Source organism: Trachypithecus francoisi, unplaced genomic scaffold (assembly GCF_009764315.1).
Source record: "Trachypithecus francoisi isolate TF-2019V2 unplaced genomic scaffold, Tfra_2.0 Contig01451, whole genome shotgun sequence".
Lineage (NCBI taxonomy): Eukaryota > Metazoa > Chordata > Mammalia > Primates > Cercopithecidae > Trachypithecus > Trachypithecus francoisi.
The window spans coordinates 2,189,842-2,214,529 of NW_022681432.1; the positions used below are offsets into that span (position 1 = coordinate 2,189,842).

Consider the following 24,688-nt stretch of genomic DNA (forward strand, 5'->3'; position numbering starts at 1 on the left):
AACTCCTTAGTTACGTTTATTCGCAGGTACCTTTTTGTAGCTATTTTAAATGGGATTGCTTTTTTTCAAAATTTTGGTAGGTACTTAGTAGATGTATATATTTATGGAGAATATGAGGTGTTTTGATATGGGCATGCAATGCATAATAATTGCATAATGGAGAATGGGGTATCCTTCCCCTCAGGCATTTATTCTTTGTTTACAAACAATCCAATTATAATCTTTGAGTTATTTTTAAATGTACAATTAAATTATTATTGACTATAGCTCTCTCGCATGGCCCCGCCTTGGGCACAGGATAGATTTATGGCCGCAACTACATGTGCTTTCTGCTCACGCTGGGTATAGCAGAGAGGTAAACCAATATTCATTTTCAAGATGGAAAATCAGTCAGACTCAGCTGTGGTTTGGCCTAGTACCACAGGCCTTTGTGAATCCATCATCTCCCCATACAACTAGTTCATGAAAACAACCTATGAGTGCAACACTTAAAGAAAGATTAAGGAAAACAAGTTCTTCATTTAATTCCTGCTACAATGTGATAAAACATCTTAAAGTAGAGAATGAAGAAAACAATAAGAACTTCTCAGAGAAACCAACATCCTCCACAGAGGAAAACTGTTTGGAATTTCAATAAAATTTAAACACATAGACAAGTGCATTTGAAAAAAGCACATATTTGAAAAACACCTTCAAGAATATCCATGTGAGTGAATCTCAGTCTCTTGATTCTGTGTCATGTAGTGTTCTTCAAAATGAGTCTGTGAATTAGAATCTTCCTAAACAAGAATTTAATGAAGAAAAAGCAAAATTGGTGAAGCAGGTTCAGGAGACAGAAGACCTTCGTTGGAGGCGAAATCTTGTCCAAATGTATAGATGAAAGAATGTTGATCAGTCTCAGTTACAGTTGTTAATAAAGAAATGGAGCAGCTGTAGCCAGCTGTTGCTTTATGAGTTATAGTCAGCTGTGTCCGAAGAGAACTAGAAACTAAACCTACTCAACTGATAGACCACTATGGGTTAGATAATAAATTGCTACACTATAACAGAAGTGAAGAAGAATTTATAGGTGTTTAATTCCTAATCATTTCTCCAGAATATCTTTGAGAATAACAACTTAATTAAAAGATACTTATACATTTTAAATGGAAGATAGAAACGATTAGGGCTTAGAGGAAGGTATCCTGATGAACATCAGTTTAGGACACTCTACTATAAAATATAAATTAAGTTGTAAAATGAAAATGTAGTATTTGGATAGATTTGCCGAAGAGAATTTGACATTTAATGGAACATGAAAAAAAATTTAAATCATGTTGCAAAAATCATTTGGGCAATTCTCTAAACCAGTTTTAATACATTGCTTTGTGTTTTTTTGTGGCAAAAAGATTTATTTTAAATGCCAAAAATTGTCCAATCTGGTGAATGTCTAAGTTTCAAGTGGTCTAAAAATGCCTGCCGCTCTCCTAAGTATATAAACCTTTTTCCCATCAATTTACTACATATTTCCATCTGATGGTCTAGCAGGTAATTAAACTCCTATGTCCAAATTTTTAAAAAATAAAAATAAATTATTATTGACTCTAGTCACCCTGTTGTGCTATCAAATACTAGGTCTTATTCATTCTATTTTTTGTCCCCGCCTCCTCCCCATACCCCCACTACCCTTCCCAGCCTCTGGTAACCATCCTTCTACTCTCTATGTCCATGAGTTCAATGTTTTCATTTTAGATTTCATAAGTAAGTGAGAACATATGATGTTTGTCTTTCTGTGTCTGGCTAATTTCAGTTAACGTAATGACTTCAGTTCCATCCATGTTGCTGCAAATGACAGGATTTCATTCTTTTTATGGCTGAATAATATTCCGTTGTGTACCACATTTTCTTTTTCCATTTATCTGCTGATGGACACTTAGGTTGACTCCATATCATGGCTATTGTGAATAGTGCTAAAATAAACATGGGAGTACAGATATCTCTTCAATATACTGATTACCATGTTTTTGGATATATGCCCAGCAGTGGGATTGCTGAATCATATGGTAGCTCTATTTTTACTTTTTTGAGGAACCTCCAAATTGTTCTCCATAGTGGTTGTACTAATTTGCATTTCCACCAACAGTATACGAGTGTTTCCTTTACTCCACGTCCTTGCTAGCATTTGTTTGTTTGTTTGTTTGTTTTCTTTTGTTTTATTATACTTTAAGTTCTGGGATACATGTGCAGAACGTGCAGGTTTGTTACGTAAATACATGTGTCATGGTGGTTTGCTGCACCCATCAACCCATCATCTACATTAGGTATTTTTCTTAATGCTATCCCTCCCTTAGCCTCCCACTGACGGGCCTCAGTGTGTGATGTTCCCCTCCCTGTGTCCATGTGTTCTCATTGTTCAACTCCCACTTATGAGTGAGAACATATGGTGTTGGTTTTCTGTTCCTGTGTTAGTTTGCTGAGAATGATGGTCAGGAAACAACAGATGCTAGAGAGGATGTGGAGAAATAGGGACACTTTTACACTGTTGGTGGGAGTGTAAATTAGTTCAACCATTGTGGAAGACAGTGTGGCGATTCCTCAAGGATCTAGAACCAGAAATACCATTTGATCCAGCAATCCCATTACTGGGTATATACCCAAAGGATTATAAATCATTCTACTATAAAGACACATGCACATGTACGTTTATTGCAGCACTATTCACAATAGCAAAGACTTGGAACCAACTCAAGTGCCCATCAATGATAGACTGGGTAAAGAAAATATGGCACATACATACCATGGAATACTATGCAGTCATAAAAAAGGATGAGTTTATGTCCTTTTCAGGGACATGGATGAAGCTGGAAACCATCATTTTTTCTGATTTCTTTGTATTGTTTATCTGTGTTCTTTTGCATCTCACTGAGCTTCTCTAATATCATTTTGCATTTTTTCAGGCATTTTATGGATTTCTTTTTCAGTGGAATCTATTGCTAGAGAATTATTATGTTCTTTGGAGATGTCACAGTTACTTGTTTTTTTTTTTTTTTCCTTTTTCTTGTGCTTTTATGTTGATATTTTATGTCTGATGTAGCAGTCACTTCTTTTATGGATAGGATTTTGTAGGTAAAAACTGTTTCTTGCAGATGTACTATAGTTCTGGTTGGATTGGGTGATTTTCCATTGATTCCGGGTGCATGTTTTTCTGTAGTCTCTGGATTATTTATTTGACTGTAATCAGTGTTAAATGGTGTCTGTGAGTTCTTCAGTGGCTTAGGCTGAAACTGTTAGTGGAGGCTGTGGTAAGGCCTTACTGGAGACAGGGATGCCAGATAGGCTGATCCTTGGGCCCTACTGGTGGCAGCAGTGGGCCAAACATGCCAGTTGTTGGGTCCCCATGGAGGCATATGTGAGATCTGGTAGTAGTGGGTCGATGCAGGTTGATCCTTGGGCCTCCAGGTATCTTATTCATGTGCCAGCAGTGGAGTGGTAACAGTAAGTCAAGTGTGTCTTCAGGTCCCTGGATGGTGTGTGTAGCATCGACAATGGTGGTGGCAGTAACTGTGGCAGGTCAGCTCTTGGCCCTTCAGGTGGTATGCACAGACATCAGCAGTGGCAGCTGAAAACTGGGTGCGCCAATCCCCAGGTTACCAGGTGGTTTATGCAAGTAGGTGCTGGCAATGGTGGTGGTAGCAGGCCAGGTGGGCATGTCCTCAGACCCCCAGGAGGAGTGTCTGGATGCCATTGGCAGCAGGTGAGGCAATCCAATCCCCAGAACCCCCAACGACCTATATGGGCACTGGAGGAAGTGGTGCCAGGCAGGGCTGGCCTGTCCTTAGGCTCCTAATGGTGCACATGGATGCAGGCTGTGGCAGGTGTGGCTGGTTGATCTCCAGGATCTCAGCTGATGTGCATAGGCACCAGAAGGTTGGACTGGCTTATCCTCAGGTTTCTGAAAGGTGTGGGTGGACACTGATGGCATTGAGCTGGTGGGTCGATCCCCAGGCCCCTTGTCCACATGCGTGGGCACTCATGGGTGTGGTGCTGGACTGTTAGCTGTAACTCTTAGCAAATCATTTCAATCTTTATAGTTATCAGTTTCCTTTTTTGTTAAACAGGAATAATGATAGTACCTACTTCATAGAATGTTTGTAAGAGTGAATACATCAAAATCCATGTGAAGCACTCAGCAAAGTACCTGGCATGTAGAATAGAACTCAAGAAAAGATAGCATTACTGTTTGCATGATTAAGGACAGAGCCAGGATTAGGAGCCAGGTTTTCTAATTACCAGGTCACTCTTCTCTCCACCATGACTGTAACAGCAGCTGTGCTGGAGAATTTTTAGTGAACTTGAACCGAGATTTTCTAATATAATCAGACTAGAGTCCTTCTCATTACTTGGTGTTAGTGGTTTTAGATACTTAAACCTGCAAGCTGAAAAGTGACATCTATAAGAGTACATTCAAAGAGGCAATGAAGTCTAAATATTCAGATTTAATCCCAAGAGAAATGGCCCATCATTATCTCCACGTGACACTTTATCAAACAAGTTTTACAAATACCTGAAATTTGGTCATGAGACACAGGAAATTTAAGAGGTATGTGAAATTCAATATTTTATTGTGAGAAAAGCATCTGTTATGGATTCCATCACTATATTTATTAACAGGCTTTTTGTCCATATTCTAATAGTGTGATTAGTGCTATACAGGCTGAAATGGAAATACTACAAATCTCTGTGGCAAATGGGACTTGTCAAAAAAAAAAAAAAAAAAAAAGATCCAAGCAGTTGCAGTAGCTACCAGCATGGGAGGTCTAATTAAAGGAAGCTTGTGTCAGAGCTACTTGACTGGTAATTCTATTTCTGGTTAAAAAATTGCTTGGATGTATAACAGAAATGTGCTGTATATTTGAATAGAGTTTTATAAAGAGTCATTAACTTGCTTCTCTCTTCATGTTGCAGTCCAGATTCAAAGAACATTTTCCAGGTATTCTCTAGAAAGGCCTCAACTTGTGAATGGAAGGTCCTCTGAAAATTATCTCAGTGCCATTACAGTGATAGCACTCTCTCCTTATTTCTCCTTCATATATCAAAATACTTGTCTGAATGATTCATGTTGATGCCACATACACAAATGATAATGCTTTTACAGCAGTAACAATAATACCTTTAAAAAGCATTGAAAGAATTCAGATTTATGTATACATATGGTATTTGAGAAAGTGCCTGGAATCTAGTATGCACTATAAATTATTGTTAAATAGATAAAATAGGCAATTAATGTCATGGAAAAAAATCCACAATGTATGATTAAACCAAAAAGCATGTTATGAAAGTAGCATGTATGTGGAATCCCACATTGTGTAAAAGAGAGCTAGAGACATCGATGTGCATATATGTATGTGTGTGTACACAGAAGGGTAATGATAGTTAGCTGTGAATTGAGGGAACTTATGAACAGTCTTTTTTCTTTCTACTTTTGAATTTTCTACATTTTTTGAAATATCCCTTTACCACTATTTATAATATAACTTCTCCCCAAATGTAAAACTGTTGTTTGGTGTGTTCTTTCAGATATTTTTCTCCACATATGCATGTGTATACAAACACACACACACACACACACACACATACACTGAGTATAAGGGTATAGGATCTTTTTAAATGTTTTCTAAAGACATAAGTTGGCTTACATCATAGTTCTGTAACTGGCTTATTTCAACAACTATATCTTAGACATCATAAAATAAAAGCACATAGGAATGTTCTTCCCTCTTATTTATTGCTGCATAGCGTTCCACGGTATGAAATCTATTTATCCAACAATGATTAATGAATATTTAGGTTGTTTTCAGTTTTATTGTTCTTGTAAGTAATGATTCAACAAATATCTCATACGTATATCTCTGTTCACATGCATATCTCTGGTAGATAGAGTCTTAGTGGTTGAATTACTGGTTTAAAGGGGATGTACACTTTACATTTTGATAGACTGCCAAATGGTACTTTACAAAAGCTGATTTCCACTCATTGATACTAGGTATTACTTTTTAAATGTCTGCCAATCTAATAAACTAAAAAATATGGTATCATATTGTTATACTATGCATTTCCCTCCTTATACATCGAAGCATATATTCACGGCCAATTTTGAGTTACCTCTTCTATGATTTCTAAGTTTATGCCCTTGCCACTATTATAACTTGAAAAAAATTCTTTTTATATTTTCATATTAATACATCATTACACATATTGCAAATCTTTTTTCATTCTAGATTTTAACTTTCATGGTGTGATTCGTTATCTAGAAATTTTAAATTTTGATGTAGACAATTCACTTAATATTTTCTTTTATGGCTCTGGACTTTGCATCTTGTTTAGAAGAGCCTTTCTCAATTCATTAGTAGGAAAACATGTCCCTTATGTTGCTAAAACACCTGTGATGGTTAATATTGAGTGTCAATTTGATCGGATTGAAGGATGCAAAGTATTCTTCCTGGGTGTGTCTGTGAGAGTGTTGCCAAAGGAGACTAACATTTGAGTCAGCGGACTGGGAGTGGCAGACCCACCCTCAATCTAAGTGGGCACCATCTAATCAGCTGCCAGCATGGCTAGAATAAAGCAGGCAGAAGACAGTGGAATGAGGAGACTTGCTGAGTCTTCTGGCCTTCATCTTTCTCCTGTGCTGGATGCTTCCTGCCTGGAACATCAGATTCCAAGTTCTTCAGCTTTTGGGCTCTTGCACTTACACCGGTGATTTGCGGCTCTCGGGCCTTTTGGCCACAGACCAAAGGCTGCACTGTCGGCTTCCTGCTTTTGAGGTTTTGGGACTCCAACTGGGTTCCTTGCTCCTCAGCTTGCAGGTGGCCTATTGTGGAATTTCACCTTGTGATCGTGTGAATCAATTTTCCTAATAAACTCCCGTTCATATACATATACATATATACCAATAGTTCTGTTACTTTATAGAACCCTGATTAATACAATACCTTTATAGGTTTTTTTAAAAAAAAAAAAAAACCTTTAGCTCTTTAACAGACCTGAAATTTACTTGGGGGATTTATGTGAGAGAAATCTACCATAATTTTCATATATGAACATCCAATTTTCCTCATGCCATTTTTTGAGATCATCTTTTTCATACCAATCTGAAATATTACCATTATCAATTATTAATTCTATATATGAAATCTGTTTCTGAACTATATTCAATGTTATTGCTATTTTGTCCATTCCTACACTAATAAGATGTTATTTTAATTACTGGAACTTTGGAACACGTTTTGATACCTGGTAGAGTCAGCCTTTCTGCCTCACTTTTTTAGTTATGCTTGGCCCTTTGCTCTTTCATATACATTTCGGAATCATTTTGTCAAGTTCCACACACATACACATGCAAATCCTTGTTGCCAGTTTGAGTGGAATTGCATTCAATACTATGCACTTTCCCATCCATGAATGGGAGGGTATATCACCCCTTTTATTCATTTTTTACCATGTTTTCAAAATAATATTATACTTTTTGGCAGACACTGATAATGTCCACCAAATTTCCATGTTCAGATATGTATTTCCCATTCTGCTTTGAAGATAAGTTTGGGTAGTTGGGCAGTTAAGAGCCAGTTCACCTCTTGCATTCCTTTTTCTCCTTTCTAACTAGGGTAGTCCAGATGGCATTGCCACAGTTTGGAAGCTTCCAGGAATCTTGAGTCAGCTCTTGAAGGATAGCTGTGCCAGAGAGCCACCTGACTCACTTAACTGTAACTAGAGCAAGAAATAAATTGGTGTTGTGTTACAACATGTATATTTCAGGGATTAAGTGTTACCACAGCATAGCCAACATTACCCTGACTAATTAAAAAGTCTTGACCATCTTTATGTATTCCAAGACGCATCATATACTTTCTTCCTTCCTTCCTTCCTTCCTTCCTTCTTCCTTCCTTCTTCCTCTTTCTTTTCTTTCCTTTTTTTCTTTCTTTCTTCTTCTCTTTCTTCTTCTTCTTTCTTTCTTTCTTATCTTCTTTCTTCTTTCTTTCTTTCTCTTCTTTCTTTCTCTTCTTTCTTCTTTCTCTTCTTTCTTTCTTTCTTTCTTTCTTTCTTCTTTCTTTCTTCTCTTCTTCTTTCTTTCTTTCTTCTTCTCTTTCTTCTCCTCCCTTCTTTATTTTTGTTTTTTTGTTTTTTGTTTTCTTATTTTGTTTTTGAGATGGAGTCTCACTCTGTCCCCCAGGCTGGAGTGCAGTGGCGCGATCTCAGCTCACTGCAAGCTCCACCTCCTGGGTTCACACCATTCTCCTGCCTCAGCCTCCCGAGTAGCTGGGACTACAGGTGCCCGCCACCATGCCCAGCTAATTTATTGTATTTTTAGTAGAGACGTAGTTTCACCGTGTTAGCCAGGATGGTCTCGATCTCCTGACCTCATGATCTGCCCGCTGCAGCTTCCCAAAGTGCTGAGATTACAGGTGTGAGCCACTGCACCTGGCCTCATGTACTGTTTCTTAAACTTTTCTTTTATAATAATTTGCTGTTGATGTATAGGAACAAAATTAATGTTATATGTTGATCCTGTAGCTAATAACCTTGCTAAACTCTCTTACTAATAATTTATCCATAATTCTTTTCAGTTTTCTATGTTGATAATTGTATAGTCTGTGATCAATGACAGTTTTATTTTTCCTTTTCAATCCTATGCATTTAAATTCTTTATCTTGTCTTACTGAACTGCCAAGGACCTCCAATACAATGCTAAACAGAAGTGGTGATACTAGACATACTTCTAATTTTCCTGACTGTGAAACAGGAAAGGTTAAAACAGTTCACCATTAGGTGTATGTTTGTTATAGGTTTTATTAAGTTAAGGGAGTTGACTTCTATTTCTAGTTTGCCAAGGAGCTTTTATCATGAATGGGTCTAGAATTTTGACCAAAGCTTTTACTGCATCTATTTATTGATTGCCTATTATGGGCTCAGCACTGATCATGCTTTTCACTCCTTTCATCTATTAATGTAATAAACTATAATAGTTTTTTAAATGTTAAACCATTCTTAAATTTATCCTGGTGACATAGATGCTCTGGTTTCATTGTAAGCCTGTGTGTGTTGCCAGTGTGTAGCATACCTGCTGGCATAATACAGGCAAAATATTTTACTCATGTTCCTTATTATTTTACTTAATAAATGATATATTTTATTACAGTATTGTAATATTTCCAGTAGCAGAATACTATAAAACATATATCTTAAATAAATTTGAGTTAAAATAAGGCAGATATGTTCAACCAATCCCAAGAATCATATTGTATATTGTTCTACAAGAAGAGCTGAAAAAAAAATTTAGTGATTAGAAAAATTATATCACTAGCAGTGGTGATTTTCTTAATTTCTTCATTATACCATTTTAAGTGGGATTTTAGATTTCATTAACATAAAATCATAGGGATCTATATATAGTGGGAAGAAGAGAGATTTTGAAGTCAGACAGACTTAGGCTTGAATCTGCTCTCTTTAACTTTCTTAGCTATGTATCTTTGAACACATTCACCTCCTGAGTTTATTTCCTTATTTGTAAAATAGGGATAATAATACTTGCTTCATAATGGTGCTATATTTCCATTAAGTAATCAAAAAATAATATAAAATATCTAGCATATTGTGAATCTTAAATGTTAGTTCAAAAATGAGTATGAATAAATGAATATACATTTTTTCTCAGAAAAATTTAATGTGTCAAGAATCTAAAAATAGAAAATCTATGAATGAAGTGTGTCCAGCTTTACACATCTCTGAATAAATTGGGTTTCTTCATTGGTGACTGTTTATCAGTGGTTGATAGTTGTTCCCATTTAGAAATGTATCATTAATGTCACAACACAGCAAGTTGTGAAATTTATGTTATTAGTCTATATATTCTCACCTTTAGAACTATTGTCAATCCCAAATAGGTATCTCAGCTCTATTTTCAAATATTTATATAACAAAACTGTCAGTAAATATTGTTCAGGGTTTAATTACATTGCTTTACATTTTTCCTCCAAATAAATGATTATTCTAATCCACTATATGTTCGGGCATTCTCATTCTCTCTCTCTCTCTCTCTCTCTCTCTCTCTCTCTCTCTTCCCTTCGCCTCTCCTTCTCTCTTGTTCATTTTTGAAGTAATAGAATTATCATTTTGGGGGAGAAACTTGATGTTCTCAAATGTGTTTGGAGTAATAATGTTCTAATAAATAAATTTGAGTTTCCCAAACTTTTACATGAGAGTAAGGCACTGGAACCAAGGTCTCTAGAGAGAATATGAAGCATAAAGAGGCGAGTGTAGAGGAAGGATGAAAAAGGAAAAGGAGGAGAAGGGGGAGGAGGAGGATCAAGGTTTCAATTAAGTAACTCAAGTGTAATGTGTGCCTCTCTCAGTTTCCTGTCTGCTGCCAAATCTAGGGAGTTGCTAAACTTCAGCGGTCTACCCCTGAAAATTTTTATTATTAGAACCATCAACCATCATTTTCAGTGAGTGGAATGAGGTTAGAAGATATGTGGTCTCTATATTACTTGGAAAATATGTTATTTGGCACTCCTCAATGGCATTAGACAGTAAATTTCTAGATTGATCTGCACAGTTCTTGTCATTTGGTAGGGAGTCAATCTATGATGAGTTAAACCAACTGCGATAAACTGCATTAAACCCTTTAATTTTAAGTAACGCACCCACCACAGAAAAAATTTAATGGTAGACCTTATCTCCAAATAATTTTCAAAATAAAGTGATAACAAAAACAGTCACTGAAGGGTAACTTATTGAAGGTGTGAGAAGTTTCCATTGAAAATGCTCCAAAGTGACAGGTTTACAGTTCATAAATAAAGATGACAATGCAATGGCCCAGGATTTTAAAATCTTAAACACTTTTTTAGTGAAGGCCTATGAGATCATGTGAGCTAATATGACAGACACTGAATATTTACTACTCAAAAGCCATTTACAATCCCCTTCTCCCTTGCCTTAATCTATATGGACACCGTCTCACATGCAGATAAGGGTCATTATGTGACATGAAAGTAGCCAATACTGAGTATTCTTTGCTCCCAGTTGCAGTTTCCTTTGGTGATATGAAAAATATTTCTAGATCCATTGTAATATATTAGCACCAAGCTCTTGTCTTTTTGTTCCTGGAAAAAAGTTTTTACAGTCCGTAAGTGCTGTTTTCCAAATTAGTCCCCCTAAGTAAATTAAAGAAAGCTAATCAAAATGACAATGTACATACTTTAATGTTAAATGCAAAAAATCAGAATAAAAAAAGTTATTAGTATATTTCTTCACATACATATAAGCAAAGAAAAAATACTTGATGGAAATGAGGCTTATAGGAAACATATTAAAGTAGTAAACTCAAGGTAGGATTTGAAGTGATTTTTATTTTGTTAATTAGAAAATATTTAATTGACAAATGATTATATATACTTATGGGGTACAGTGTGATGTTTTGATATGTGTACACATTATACAATGTTGAAATCAAACTGATTCCTATATTTGTCACCTCATCTTAACTTTTCTTTTGTGGTATGTATTAGTCCATTCTCATGTTGCTGCAAAGATACTACGCAAGACTGGGTAATTATAAAGGAAAGAGGCTTAACCGACTCACAGTTTAGCATGACTGGGGAGGCCTCAGGAAACTCACAATCGTGGTGAAAGGGGAAGCAAACACGTCCTTCTTTACAGGGCTGCAGGAAGGAGAATGAATGAGTGCCAGTGAACAGGGAATCCCCTTACAAAACTATCGGATCTCGTGAGAACTAACTCGTTATCAGGAGAACAGGATGAGGGAAACTGCCCCCATGATTCAATTATCTCTGTGGGGACACAGCCAAACCATATCATGGTGCTAGCATTTAAGATCTATTCTCTTAGCAATTTTGAAATATTCATTATGTTATTAATACAGTTGTCGCCATTCTGTGCATTAGATCTCAAGAACTTAGGCCTCCTATCTAACTGAAATTTTGTATCCTCTCACCAAATGTCTCCATTCCCCCTCACCCACCTCCTGAGGCCCTGGCAGCCACCATTCTATCTTTTACTTCTATGAGTTTGACTTCTTTCGATTCCACATATAAGTGGAATCATGCAATATTCGTCTTTCTGTGCCTGGTTCATTTCACTTAGCATAATGTCCTCCAGGTTCATACATGTTGTTGAAAATGGCAAAATTTCCTCTGTTTTAAGGCCAAATAGTATTCCACTGTACATATATACCATGTTATCTTATCCACTCATCCATTGATAGACACATTTTGCTAATACTTTCTATATTTAACATATATTAAAGATAAGTCTCATTAATTTTATCATTGTAAAAACATACATTTTAATTTTTCTATATTGAGTTTATGCTTTTAATTTAAATTTTATGTGTATTTCAATGTGAAGGGTTATGTGTTTAAGTCTCTTGGAACTACTATCTATTAATATACAATAGGACACCATGTGTGAAAGTTTTCTGAAATCCCTATATGGTCACTCACTAGGTAAGTAACAGGCCTACACCAGAACCAGTGTTTCAAAAGTCCATTTTCCCAAGATAATTTTAAACGCCATGGCTAACCTACAAATCCAGAAATCAGCCCACTCTATAAACAAGGAATTGGGAGGGTGAAAATGATACATAATGCTAGATCTCTTCATATCTGTTCTTTCCTACGCCCTCTTCTCAATCTACACACTCTCCTGGGGTAATTGCATCCTCTCCCATGGCTTCAAGTATCATCTCTTTGCTCAGGACTCATATTTTACTGCATATGGAACGTCGTCACTTAAATGTCCCTGGGGAGCACTCACACTTAACTCATCCAAAATTGAAAGCAACATCTCACAGCTTCCTACTCTCATTTTCTCTTCCTTCAGTACTCCTTATTCTTGATAAATGACACACACATGAAGCCAACCTATTGACCAGAACCAGAAACCTAGGAATCATCCCATCATTCTTGTATCTTTCACTACCCTGTATCAATTTTAGTAACCATCCTTGTGATTTCTACTTCTGAAATTTCTCTTGAATGTATCTCCCTATTTCTATCCTAACTCTCTGGCTCCAAGCCAGATTATCATCACTCAGCTGGACCCCTAGAATAGCTTGCTAACTGGTCTGCTTTGCTTGCCTTCACTTTTAGTTCCCTATAATCTTTTTTTTTTTTTTTTTTTTTTTTTTTTGAGACGGAGTCTCGCTCTGTCGCCCAGGCTGGAGTGCAGTGGCCGGATCTCAGCTCACTACAAGCTCCGCCCCGGGTTCACGCCATTCTCCTGCCTCAGCCTCCCGAGTAGCTGGGACTACAGGCGCCCGCCCAACTCGCCCGGCTAGTTTTTTTGTATTTTTTAGTAGAGACGGGGTTTCACCGTGTTAGCCAGGATGGTCTCGATCTCCTGACCTCGTGATCCGCCCGTCTCGGCCTCCCAAAGTGCTGGGATTACAGGCTTGAGCCACCGCGCCCGGCCCCCTATAATCCTTTTAACACAGTACAATCAGAACAATCTTTCTTAAAAATATGTAAATATTATCACATCTTTTCTCTACTAAAAATATTTTAATGTCTTTTCAATCACTACCCCACCTAGGGTACCCCACTACGGTCCCTAGGTACCTTACCCCACTGCAGCCTATGCTCCAATCATTTAGAATTATTTGCAGTTCATTGAAGATGCCATGCTCTCTCTTGCCTCTGTGCATTTGCACATGCTATTCCTACTTTCTTGAATGCCCTTCTCTGCCTGGATATCTCCTACATAGACAATCACAGGTTAGCCAGGCATGGTGACTGACACCTGTAATCCTAATGCTTTGAGAGGCTAAGGCAGGAGGATTGTGTGAAGCCAGCAGTTTGAGATCAATGTAGTGGGGCCCTGTCTCTACAAAAAATTAAAATTAAAAAAATTAGCTGAGCATGATGGAATGTGCCTGTAGTCCTAGCTACTCAGGAGGCTGAGGTGGGGAGATTGGGTGAGCCCAGGGGTTTGAGGTTATACTGAACTATGATTGCACCACTGCACTCCAGCCTGGGCAACAGAATAAGACCTTGTCTCAAAAACAAACAAGCAAACAAACAAAACCAAAACAACAACAAAAACAAAACCTCTCAAGCATCACCTCTCCCAAAAGCCTTCCTTGTTACCCCCAGTCCAGGTTAACTGCCAAATTAGGGTACATTCTCCATACCTCCATTACATTGCTTAACATTGGCATTGCCTAGTTTTACAGGTTACTCTAACAGACTGGTGAGCTATTTGAGAGCAGAAACTGTGTCTCGGTCATCTCAGAGTTTCAGAATTTTGTTCTTTTAAGTCTTTGGTTATACACGTTTTACAATAATATATCTGCTCTTCTCAGCAAAGCTTCAGTTTCAGGTTTTTTCACTATCTTGCATCCTACAATTTTTCTTCCATGGCAACACAAAATCAGTTAAAAATTACCATTCTCTGAAAAATGTTGCTCAGAACTCAGAATACCGAAGTTTGTCTCCTTTCTTGGAATGAGAAAGAGAAAATGTCTACAAGCAATGAGAACACACCCAAATTCCTATGTCAGTAAATGACTTTGTGATACAATAGAGATGCCACTTAAGGAAAATAAACTGCTACTATCGGAAAAGCCTTGAGAGGTTCTCAGTTTTGACTTCTTATTTTCCTAAAGCAGGTCAAAATTCTCTATTATTTTCTCTAAAGCACAAAACACATTTGGTAGTAATTAAATTGTGCATTCAGAATTCAGTTCAAAATTAAGTAATTATAATAAAATAAAAAGTATTTTGTTAAATTAAAATGGTATGAATAGAAATGAAATTTATTTATGCTATCTGGGGCCTGGATTTGAAACATCTAGCATAAAGGTTTTTGATTAAGACATCTTAGAATTATAGGGATAATAAAAATATTCTTTTTCAGATAAGGAACTTTTTCAGGATTGGTGTGGTGGCAAAAAAATACGACATACATTTACAGTTTGGAAAAATACAGGATTCTAACTCACACATTTTGTCAACTAGGAAATGTCTGCTTTTTCTGCTTCCTGTTTCTGCTGTATAGTTAAGACTGAAAGGCTTTAAGAAGAAGACAGCTGCTAAAATTGAACATCAAAGTGCTTCCAAATTCCACTTGGAGCTTTCAGCATGGACCCAAGTTAATGAGTTAAGGACAGGATGTTACAAATGCTCTCATTCTTCTTTAACATGCTCAGAGGTAGCTATAAAATACCTGCTGAAATAGGAGTTTTGTTTTCTGGACAATCTCAATCTGAGAGCAGGAAAGAGGTCAGGGGAAATATCGAACAATTAAATAAATGAGATCAATAGAAAAAGCACAACAAGCAAAAGAAACTTCCTAGAATGGCAAGTGTGTGTGTGTTTAAAAAAATCAGAGTTAACTTTTATTAATTAGATTTTATCATTTACTAAGACTAGTTAATAATAGCTAATAGCTAACTCCCACAAAGCACATACTCTGGAACAGGCATTGTTTTAGGTGCTTTATATACATTAGTTCAGACAGGAAAGCAGGCACTATTAATCCTCATTTTTACAGATGAGGAAACTGAGTCACAGAGAGGTTAAATAAATTAACCAATATCACACAAAGCCAAGGTGTAAACCCAAGCAATCTGATTCCAAAGCTTCGACAATTAAAACACATGGGACTTTGATTATTTGGATTATGTAAAAGCAATAAATAAATCTAAATGCATACTAGCGAAATTCCCTGCTCCCTTTCCCCTACTAACTTTGCATTGTCTCTTTCATTTGATGGTAGTTTAGGGGGTTAAACTAAAAAAGAGAGAGCAGTAGCCAAATGTTTGATTTTGATGCAAATCTCTCACTTATTTAAAGTACAAATATTGGGCAATTTTAGTAGCTCAATTTCTGTAGAATTTTTTATCCAACAACTTGAGAGTAGAAATGCCATGATAGGCCATCTATAACCTCACCATGGCAGAGTTTTCTTATTTGACCTCCATTAAGAGAAAGTAACATATTTCATATTTAGAATCTTCCAGTCTAATAATGTAGTCTGCTGAGAAATGGTTTCATAGACATAGTTTTCACTAGCACAGAGAAGTGCACAGTTTACTACACCATCAGATAAATGAATGCCTGGTCTAATATTTCAACAAAATTAAATGAATCTCATCTTAAGCAGGCCATCTTGCCCAGGAAAACTGGGCCCTGACAGGAAAGCTGGATCAATCAGGCCCAAGTTGTTTGCTAAGGAGACTGGATTATATCCAAGATGTGAAAGACAGATTACATTCTTCGTCACCTAATGCAAGAGATATGGCCCTGTTCAATTCTTAAAAGACACTAGGCAGTGAGCAAAAAATAAAATTTGAGCTAGGTGGCACGGCTCAAGCTTAATTGATGATGTCAAAGCAATTGTATGAAGATCATGTGTTTCAAATGGCTCTAAATTTTAATCAGATATACTGTGGCAGTAAAATGTAGCCATTGCTGCCAGTGTATTCTTGAAAGTGTATTTTCTCAGTATGCAACTCAAATTATTTTTTCTGCCTGATTTAATTGTATAACTGATTGACAACACAAAGTGCAAACAGTCCATTCTAGTGCCTTTTCACTGGAATACCTGCGTGAAGGTTCATAAGCACTGCCAGAACAGTGATAAATGGCTACATAATCTTCTTCTGACACGTATAGCAGCACAGTGTGAAGTGTTGTTTAGCAGAGAAAACAGGGAGTGTTAATGATAAGCCAAGAACATGTGCTGGAAAAAAATGCTAACGACAGGTGCAAACATTTTCTGTGTGGAAAATCAAATATAGTTGTAATACGTGATGGAACAGCAGACGTTTCCCAGACCAAGTACGACTTCCATCACTAATATTTATTTTTTTGAGTCACTTTTATTGACCCACAAAACGTTGCTTTGTTTGGAGTTTAATCAAAACAGAAGCAATCAAAGTATAACACAAAATGACATTTTATTAAAATATATTTTACTTCTGCACATGATTTGCTAGCAGAGTAAATGTTAATGTCATTATATTCTTGCTTGATAAGGCTGTGAACTTTTCTTTCATGAGCAGGTGCTGAAAAAGGTCATATTTACACACTGACATTTTTCCAACTATAAAATACATATTTTAAATTTTTCAAAAATATTCATTTTCTGCATATTTCAAATGAATTGATGTTCTTTTTATGTTTTATAGTTTTTTTCTTTCTAACTTTTAGGTTCAGGAATACATGTGCAGGTATGTTATACAGGCAAATTGCATGTCATGGGGGCTTGGTTTACAGATTATTTCACCACCCTGGTAATAAGCATGGTACCTGATAGGTAGATTTTTGATCCTCACCCTTCTTCCGCACATCACCCTCAAGTAGGCCCCAGTGACTGTTGTTCCGTTCTTTGTGACTATGTGTACTCAGTGTTTAGGCTTTAAGTGAGAACACGTAGTATTCGGTTTTCTATTCCTGTGTTAGTTTGCTTAGAATAATGGCCTTCTCCTGCGGCCATGTTGTTGCAAAGGGCATGATTTCATCCTTTCTATGGGTGCATAATATTCCAGGATATATATGTACTACATTTTCTTTATCCAGTCTACCACTGATGGGCATTTAGGTTGATTCTATGTCTTTGGTATTGTGATTAGTGCTGTAAAGAATATATGTGTGCATGTGTCTTTGCGACAGAGTGATTTATGTGCCTTTGATTACATACCTAGTAATGGGATTGCTGGGTTAAATGGTAGTTTTGTTATTATGTATTGAGGAATTGCCACGCTGTTTTCCACAATGGTTGAACTAACTTATACTCCCACCAACAGTGGGAAAGTCTTCCTTTTTCTCCACGACCTTGCCAGCCCCTGTTATTTTTTGACTTTTAAATAATTGACATTCTGATGGGTGTGAGATGGTATTACTTTGTAGTTTTGATTTGCATTTCTCTAATGATCGGTGATATTGTTTTTTGATATACTTGTTGTCCAATGTATGTCTTCTTTTGAAAAGTGTCTCTCCATGTCCTTTGTGCATTTTTAATGGGGTTATTGTCTTTTTAAAATTTTTTATATTTTCTTAGGTTATTGGGGAACAGATGGTGTTTGGTTGCATGAATAAGTTATTTAGTGGTGATTTGTGAGATTTTGGTGCACCCATTACCCGAGCAGTATATACACTGGACTCAATTATAGTATTTTATCCCTTAATCCCTTCCCATCCTTTCCCCCTGAGTCCCCAAAGTCCATTGTGTCATTGTTATACCTTTGTCTCCTCATAGCTTAGCTCCCACTTATGAGTGAGAACATGTGATGTTTAGTTTTCCATTCCTGAGTTACTTCACTTAGAATAATAGTCTCCAATCTCATCCAGGTTGGTATGAATGCCATTAATTTATTCCTTTTTATGGTTGAGCAATATCCCATCATATATATCACAGTTTCTTATACACTCATTGATTGATGGGCATTTGTGTTAGTTCCACATTTTTGCAATTGCAAATTGTATTGCTATAAACATGTGTGCAAGTATCTTTTTTTGTAATGACTTATTTTTCTCTGGGTAGATATCCAGGATTGCTGGATCAAATGGTAGTTCTACTTTTAGTTCTTTAAGGTATCTCCACACTGCTTTCCATAGTGGCTGTACTAGTTTACACTCCCATAAACAGTGTAGATGTGTTCCCTGATCACTGTGTCCATACCCATATCTATATTTTTGTTACTTTTTGGATTATGGCCATTCTTGTAGGAGTAAGGTGGTGTTGCATTGTGGTTTTGATGTGCACTTCCCTAGTCATTAGTGATATTGAGCATTTTTTCATATGCTTGTTGGTCATTTGTCTATCTTCTTTTGAGAATTATCTATTCATGTCCTTAACACACTTTTTGATAGGATTGTTTGTTTTTTTCTTGCTAATTTATTTTAGTTATCTGTAGATTCTGGATATTACTTTTTTTGTCAGATGTATAGATTGTGAAGATTTTCCCCTCAAGCTGTGGGCTGTCTTTCACTCTGCTGACTGTTGCTTTTATTTATCTTTGTTTTTATTGCATTTGCTTTTGGGTTCTTGATCATGAAATCCTTGCCTAAGCCAATGTCTAGAGGGTTTTTCTGATGCTATCTTCTAGAGATTTTATAGTTCCTGGTCTTAGATTTAAGTCCTTGATCCATCTTGAGTTGATTTTTGTGTAAGGTGGGAGATAAGGATTCAATTTTATTCTCCTAAATGTGGCTAGCCAATTTTCCCAGCACCATTTGTTTTGAATAGAGTATCCTTTCCCCACTTTATGTTTTTGTTTGCTTTGTCAAAGATCAGTTGCCTATAAGTATTTGGGTTTATGTCTAGGTTCTCTATTCTGTTTCATTGGTCTATGTGCCAATTTTTATATAAGTACCATGCTGTTTTTGTGACTATGGCCTTATAGTATAGTTTGAAATCAGGTGATGTGATGCCTCCAGATTTGTTCTTTTTGCTTAGTCTTGCTTTGGCTATGTGGGCTCTTATTTGATTCCATATGAATTTTAGGATTGTTTTTTCTAGTTCTGTGAAGAATGATGGTGATATTTTGATGACAATTGCATTGAATTTGTAGATTGCTTTTGGCAGTATGGTCATTTTCACAATATTGATTCTACTGATCCATGAGCATGGAATGTATTTCCATTTGTTTGTGTCATCTATTATTTCTTTTAGCAGTGTTTTGTAGTTTTCTTTGTAGAGGTCTTTCATCTCCTTGGTTAGGTATATTTCTAAGTTTTTTTTTTTTTTTTGTGCAGCTATTGAAAAAGAGGTTGAGCTCTCAATTTGATTCTCCGCTAGGTCACTGTTGATGTATAGAAGAGTTACTGATTTGTGTACATTAATTTGTATCTGGAAACTTTGTCAAATTATTTTGTCAGTTCTAGGAGCTTTTTGGAGGGGTCCTTAGGGTTTTCTAGGTATACAATTGTAATACCAGCAAAGAGCAAAAGTTTGACTTCCTCTTTACCAATTTGGATGCTCTTTATTTCTTTCTCTTGTCTGATTGCTCTGACTAGGATTTCTGGTACTATGTTGAAGAGAAGTGGTGAGAGTGGGCATCCTTGTGTTGTAGTTCTCAGAGGGAATGCTTCAACTCTTCTCCATTCAATATTATGTTTTCTGTGGGTTTGTCATAGATGGCTTTTACTACATTGAGTTATGTCCCTTGTATGTCGATTTTGCTGAGAGTTGTAATCGTAAAGGGATGCTGGATTCTGTTGAATGCTTTTTCTGCATCGATTGAGATGATCATGTGATTTTTGCTTTTAATTCTATGTGGTGCATCATATTTATTGACTTGCATATGTTAAACCATCCCTGCATCCCCGATATGAAAACCAGTTGATCATGGTGGATTATCTTGTTGATATGTTGTTGGATTCAGTTGGCTAGTATTTTGTTAAGGATTTTTACATCTATGTTCATCAGGGATATTGGTCTGTAGTTCTCCTTTTTGGCTATGTCTTTTCCTGGTTTTGGTATTAGGGTAACACTGGCTTCATATAATGATTTAGGGAGGATTCTCTCTTTCTCTATCTTGTGGAATAGTGTCAGTAGGATTGGAACCAATTTTCTTTGAATGTCTGGTAGAATTTAGCTGTGAATCCAGCTGGTCCTAGAATTTTTTGTTGGTAATTATTTTATTACTGTTTCAATCTTGCTGCTTACTATTGGTCTGTTCAGGGTATCTAATTCTTTCTGATTTAAGCTAGGAAGGTTGTAAATCTTTCCAGGAATTTATTCATCTCCTCTAGGCTTTCTAGTTTATGTGCATAAAGGTGTTCATAGTAGCCTTTAATGATCTTTTGTATCTCAGTGCTGTCAGTTGTATTATCTCCTGTTTCATTTCTTAATGAGGTTATTTGGATTTTCTCTCTTCTTGGTTAATCTTGCTAATAATGATCTATCAATTTTATTTAATCCTTTCCAAGATACAGCTTTTTGTTTCATTTATCTTTTGTATTGTTGTTTTTGTTTCAATTTCATTTTGTTCTGCTCTGATCTTGGTTATTTCCTTTCTTCTGCTGGGGTTGGATTTCGTTTTTTCTTGTTTCTCTAGTTCCTTGAGGTGTGACCTTAGATAGCATGTGCTCTTTCAGACTTTTTGATGTAGGCATTTAGGGTTATGAACTTTCCTGTTAGCACTGCCTTTGCTGTATCCCAGAGGTTTTGATAGGTTGTGTCACTATTGTCATTCAGTTCAAAGAATTTTTTAAATTTTCATCTTCATTTCATTTTTGACCCAATAATCATTCAGGAGCAGGTTATTTATTTTCCATGTATTTGTGTGGTTTTGAAGGTTCCTTTTGGAGTTGATTTCTGGTTTTATTCCACTGTGGTCTGAGAGGGTGCCTGATATAATTTCAATTTTCTTAAATTTATTGTGGCTTGTTTTGTGGCCTATCATATGGTCTATCTTGGAGAATTATTTTGCGTTGATGAATAGAATGTATTTTCTGCATTTGTTGGATAGAATGCTCTGTAAATATCTGTTATGTTCATTTCTTCTAGGGTATAGTTTAAGTCCAGTGATTCTTTGTTGACTTTCTGTCTTGATTATCTGTCTAGTGCCATCAGTGGGGTACAGAAGTCCCCCAGTATTATTGTGTTTCTGTCTATCTCATTTCTTAGGTCTAGTAGTGATTTTTTTAAATAAATTTGAGATCTCCAGTGTTAGGTTCATATACATTTAGGATTGTGATATTTTGCTGTTGGACGAGGTCTTTTATCATTATGTAATATCCTTCTTTTACTTTTTAAATTGCTGTTGCTTTAAAGTTTGTTTCTCCTGATAAAAGAATAGCTACTCCTCCTTGCTTTTGGTGTCCCTTTGCCTGGAATGTCTTTTTCCATCTCTTTACCTTAAGTTTGTGTGAGTTTTTATGTGTTAGCTGAGTCTCTTGAAGGAAGCAGATAGTTGGTTCATGAATTCTTATTCATTCTGCAATTCTGTATCTTCTAAGTGAAGCATTTAGGACATTTACATTCAACATTAGTATTGAGATGTGAGGTACTATTTCATTCATCCTGCTATTTGTTGCCCATATACCTTGTTCTTTGGGTGTTTTTTTTAATTTGTATTTTTGTTTTATAGGCCCTGTGAGATTTATGCTTGAAAGAGGTTCCATTTTAATGTGTTTCCAAGATTTGTTTCAAGATTTAGAGCTCCTTTTAGCAGTTCTTTTAGTGCTTGCTTGGTAGTGGCAAATTCTCTCTGTGTTTGTTTGATAAAGACTGTATCTTTCCTTCATTTATAAAACATAGTTTCACTGGATACAAAATCTTGGCTGATAATTTTTTTTTTTTTTTTTTTTTAAGGAAGCTGAAGATAGGGCCCCAATCCCTTGGAGACTGTAATGTTTCTTTTGAGAAATCTGCTGCTAATTTGATAGGATTTTCTTTATAGGTTACCTGGTGCTTTTGCCTCGCATTTCTTAAGATTCTTTCCTTCATCTTAACTTTAGATAACCTGATGACAAGGTGCCTATGTGATGATCTTTTTGTGATTAATTTCCCAGGTGTTCTTTGAGCTTCTTGTATTTGGATGTATAGGTCTCTAGCAATACCAGGGAAGTTTTCCTCAATTATTTCCCCAACTATGTTTTCCAAACTTTTAGATTTCTCTTTTTCCTCAGGAACACCAATTATTCTTAGATTTGGTGGTTTAATATAATCCCAGGCTTTTTGGAGGCTTGGTCATATTTTCTTATTCTTTTTTCTCTATCTTTGATTGGATTAATTCAAACACCTTGTCTTCAAGCTCTGAAGTTCTTTCTTCTGCTTGTTCAATTCTATTACTGAGACTTTTCAGAGCATTTTGCATTTCCAAAAATGTGTCCTTTGTTTCTTGAAGTTTTTATTGTTTTTTAAATTTATGCTATCTATTTTACTTAAGATTTTCCCCCTCGTTTCTTGTATCTTTTTTTTTTTTTTTTTTCCTTAAGTTGGGCTTCACTTTTCTCCAATGCCTCCTTGATTATCTTAATAACTGACCTTCTGAATTCTTTTTCAGGTAAATTAGGGATTTTTTCTTGGTTTGGATCTTTGCTTGTGAGCTAGCATGATATTTTGGGGGGTGTTAAAGAACCTTGTTTTGTCACATTACCAGAGTTGGTTTTCTGGTTCCTTCTCATTTGGGTAAACTCTGTCAGAGGAAAGGTATAGGGCTCAAGGCTGTTGTTCAGATTCTTTTGTCTGATGGGGTGTTCCCTTGATATAGTACTCTTCTCCTTTCCTAGGGATATGGTTTCCTGAGAGCTGAGTTGTAGTGATTGTTATCTCTATTCAGAATCTAGCCACTCAGCAGGTCTACCAGGCCCTGGGCTTGTACTGGTGGTTGTCTGCACAGAGTCCTGTGATGTGAACTGTTGTGAGTCTCTCAGCTGTAGAATACCAGCACCTGCTACAGTGGAGGTGGCAGGGAGGTGAAATTGACTCTGTGAGGGTCCTTAGTTTTTGGTTGTTTAATCCACTATTTTTTTTCTTGTTGGCCTCCTGCTGGGAGGTGACACTTTCAGGAGACCATCAGCTGTGGTACTATGGGGAGGATTAGATGGTGGACAGGGCCCTAAAACTCTCAAGAGTATATGCCTTTTGTCTTCAGCTACCAGAGTGGGTAGGGAAGGACCATCAGGTGAGGGCAGTTATAGGCATGTCTGAGCTCAGACTCTCCTTGGGCAGGTCTTGGTGTGGCTGCTGTGGGGGATAGGGATGCGGTTCTGAAGTCAATGGAGTTATGTTTCTAGGAGGATTATGGCTGTCTTTGCTGTGTCATGCAAGTTGTCAGAGAAATGGGGGAAAACTGACAGCCACAGGTCTCACCCAGCTCCCACAAGACCAGAAGGGCAGTCTCACTCTCACCATGCTTCCCCCCAACAACACAAGTCTGTTTCCAAGCAGCGGACAAGCAGGGCTGAGAACTTGCCCCAGGCTACCTGCCTCCCAGCTGCAACAGCAAGTAGGGCTTTGTGCTTCCCTGCCAGTGGAGTCTGCACACCGGATTCATGCCCTCCCCCAAGTTCTGGCCAGGAGACTTCTCGTATGGTTGGAATTGTTACAAAGTTCAGTTGGAGTTTCCTTCTTCTTGTATCCTTTTCCCAGTTCCACTGGCAGTCCTCTCTAGGTAGCTATGTGAGAAATCAGACATGGCTTCCATGGAAACTCAGAGGTCCCAGAGGGTTTTCCCGCTGGTTTCTCTACCCACTGTATTTCACTTGGCTGTCTAAATTGACTTAGATTCAGGTAAGGTCAGAATTTTCTCCCATGATCTAGACCTTCAGATTCCCCAGTGAGGGTGTGTGTTCAGGGGCAGATAATTCCCCTTTTTATTTCCATAGTTTGGGTACTCACAGTATTTGGGTTATCTCTCAGGTCCTGCAGGAGCAATCCACTTCCTTCAGAGAGTCTGTGGGTTCTCTCGGCTTTCCTGAATTATTCCTGCAGTAGTCCTAGAGCAAAAGTTCATGATGTGACACTCCATAAGCTGCTCTTTGCGTCTGAGTAGGAGCTGCAATCTAGTCCTGCCTCCTGTCTGTCATGATCTTCAGGACTCTATTGTCTTGTGTATTAAAGTTCCTTATAGATTATTGATATTAGATCTTTGTCAGATGTATAGTTTGCAAATATATTTTCCCTTTCTGTAGGTTGTCTGTTTACTCTGCTGATAGTTTCTTTTGCTGTGAAGAAGCTT

The 24,688-nt window shown here is 36.9% G+C and overlaps 1 pseudogene; it reads left to right on the forward strand.

Annotated features, from left to right (window-relative positions):
- Positions 1 to 378: 378 nt before the first annotated feature.
- On the forward strand, positions 379 to 1,160 carry LOC117096112 (annotated as a pseudogene).
- The last annotated feature ends 23,528 nt before the right edge of the window (positions 1,161 to 24,688 follow it).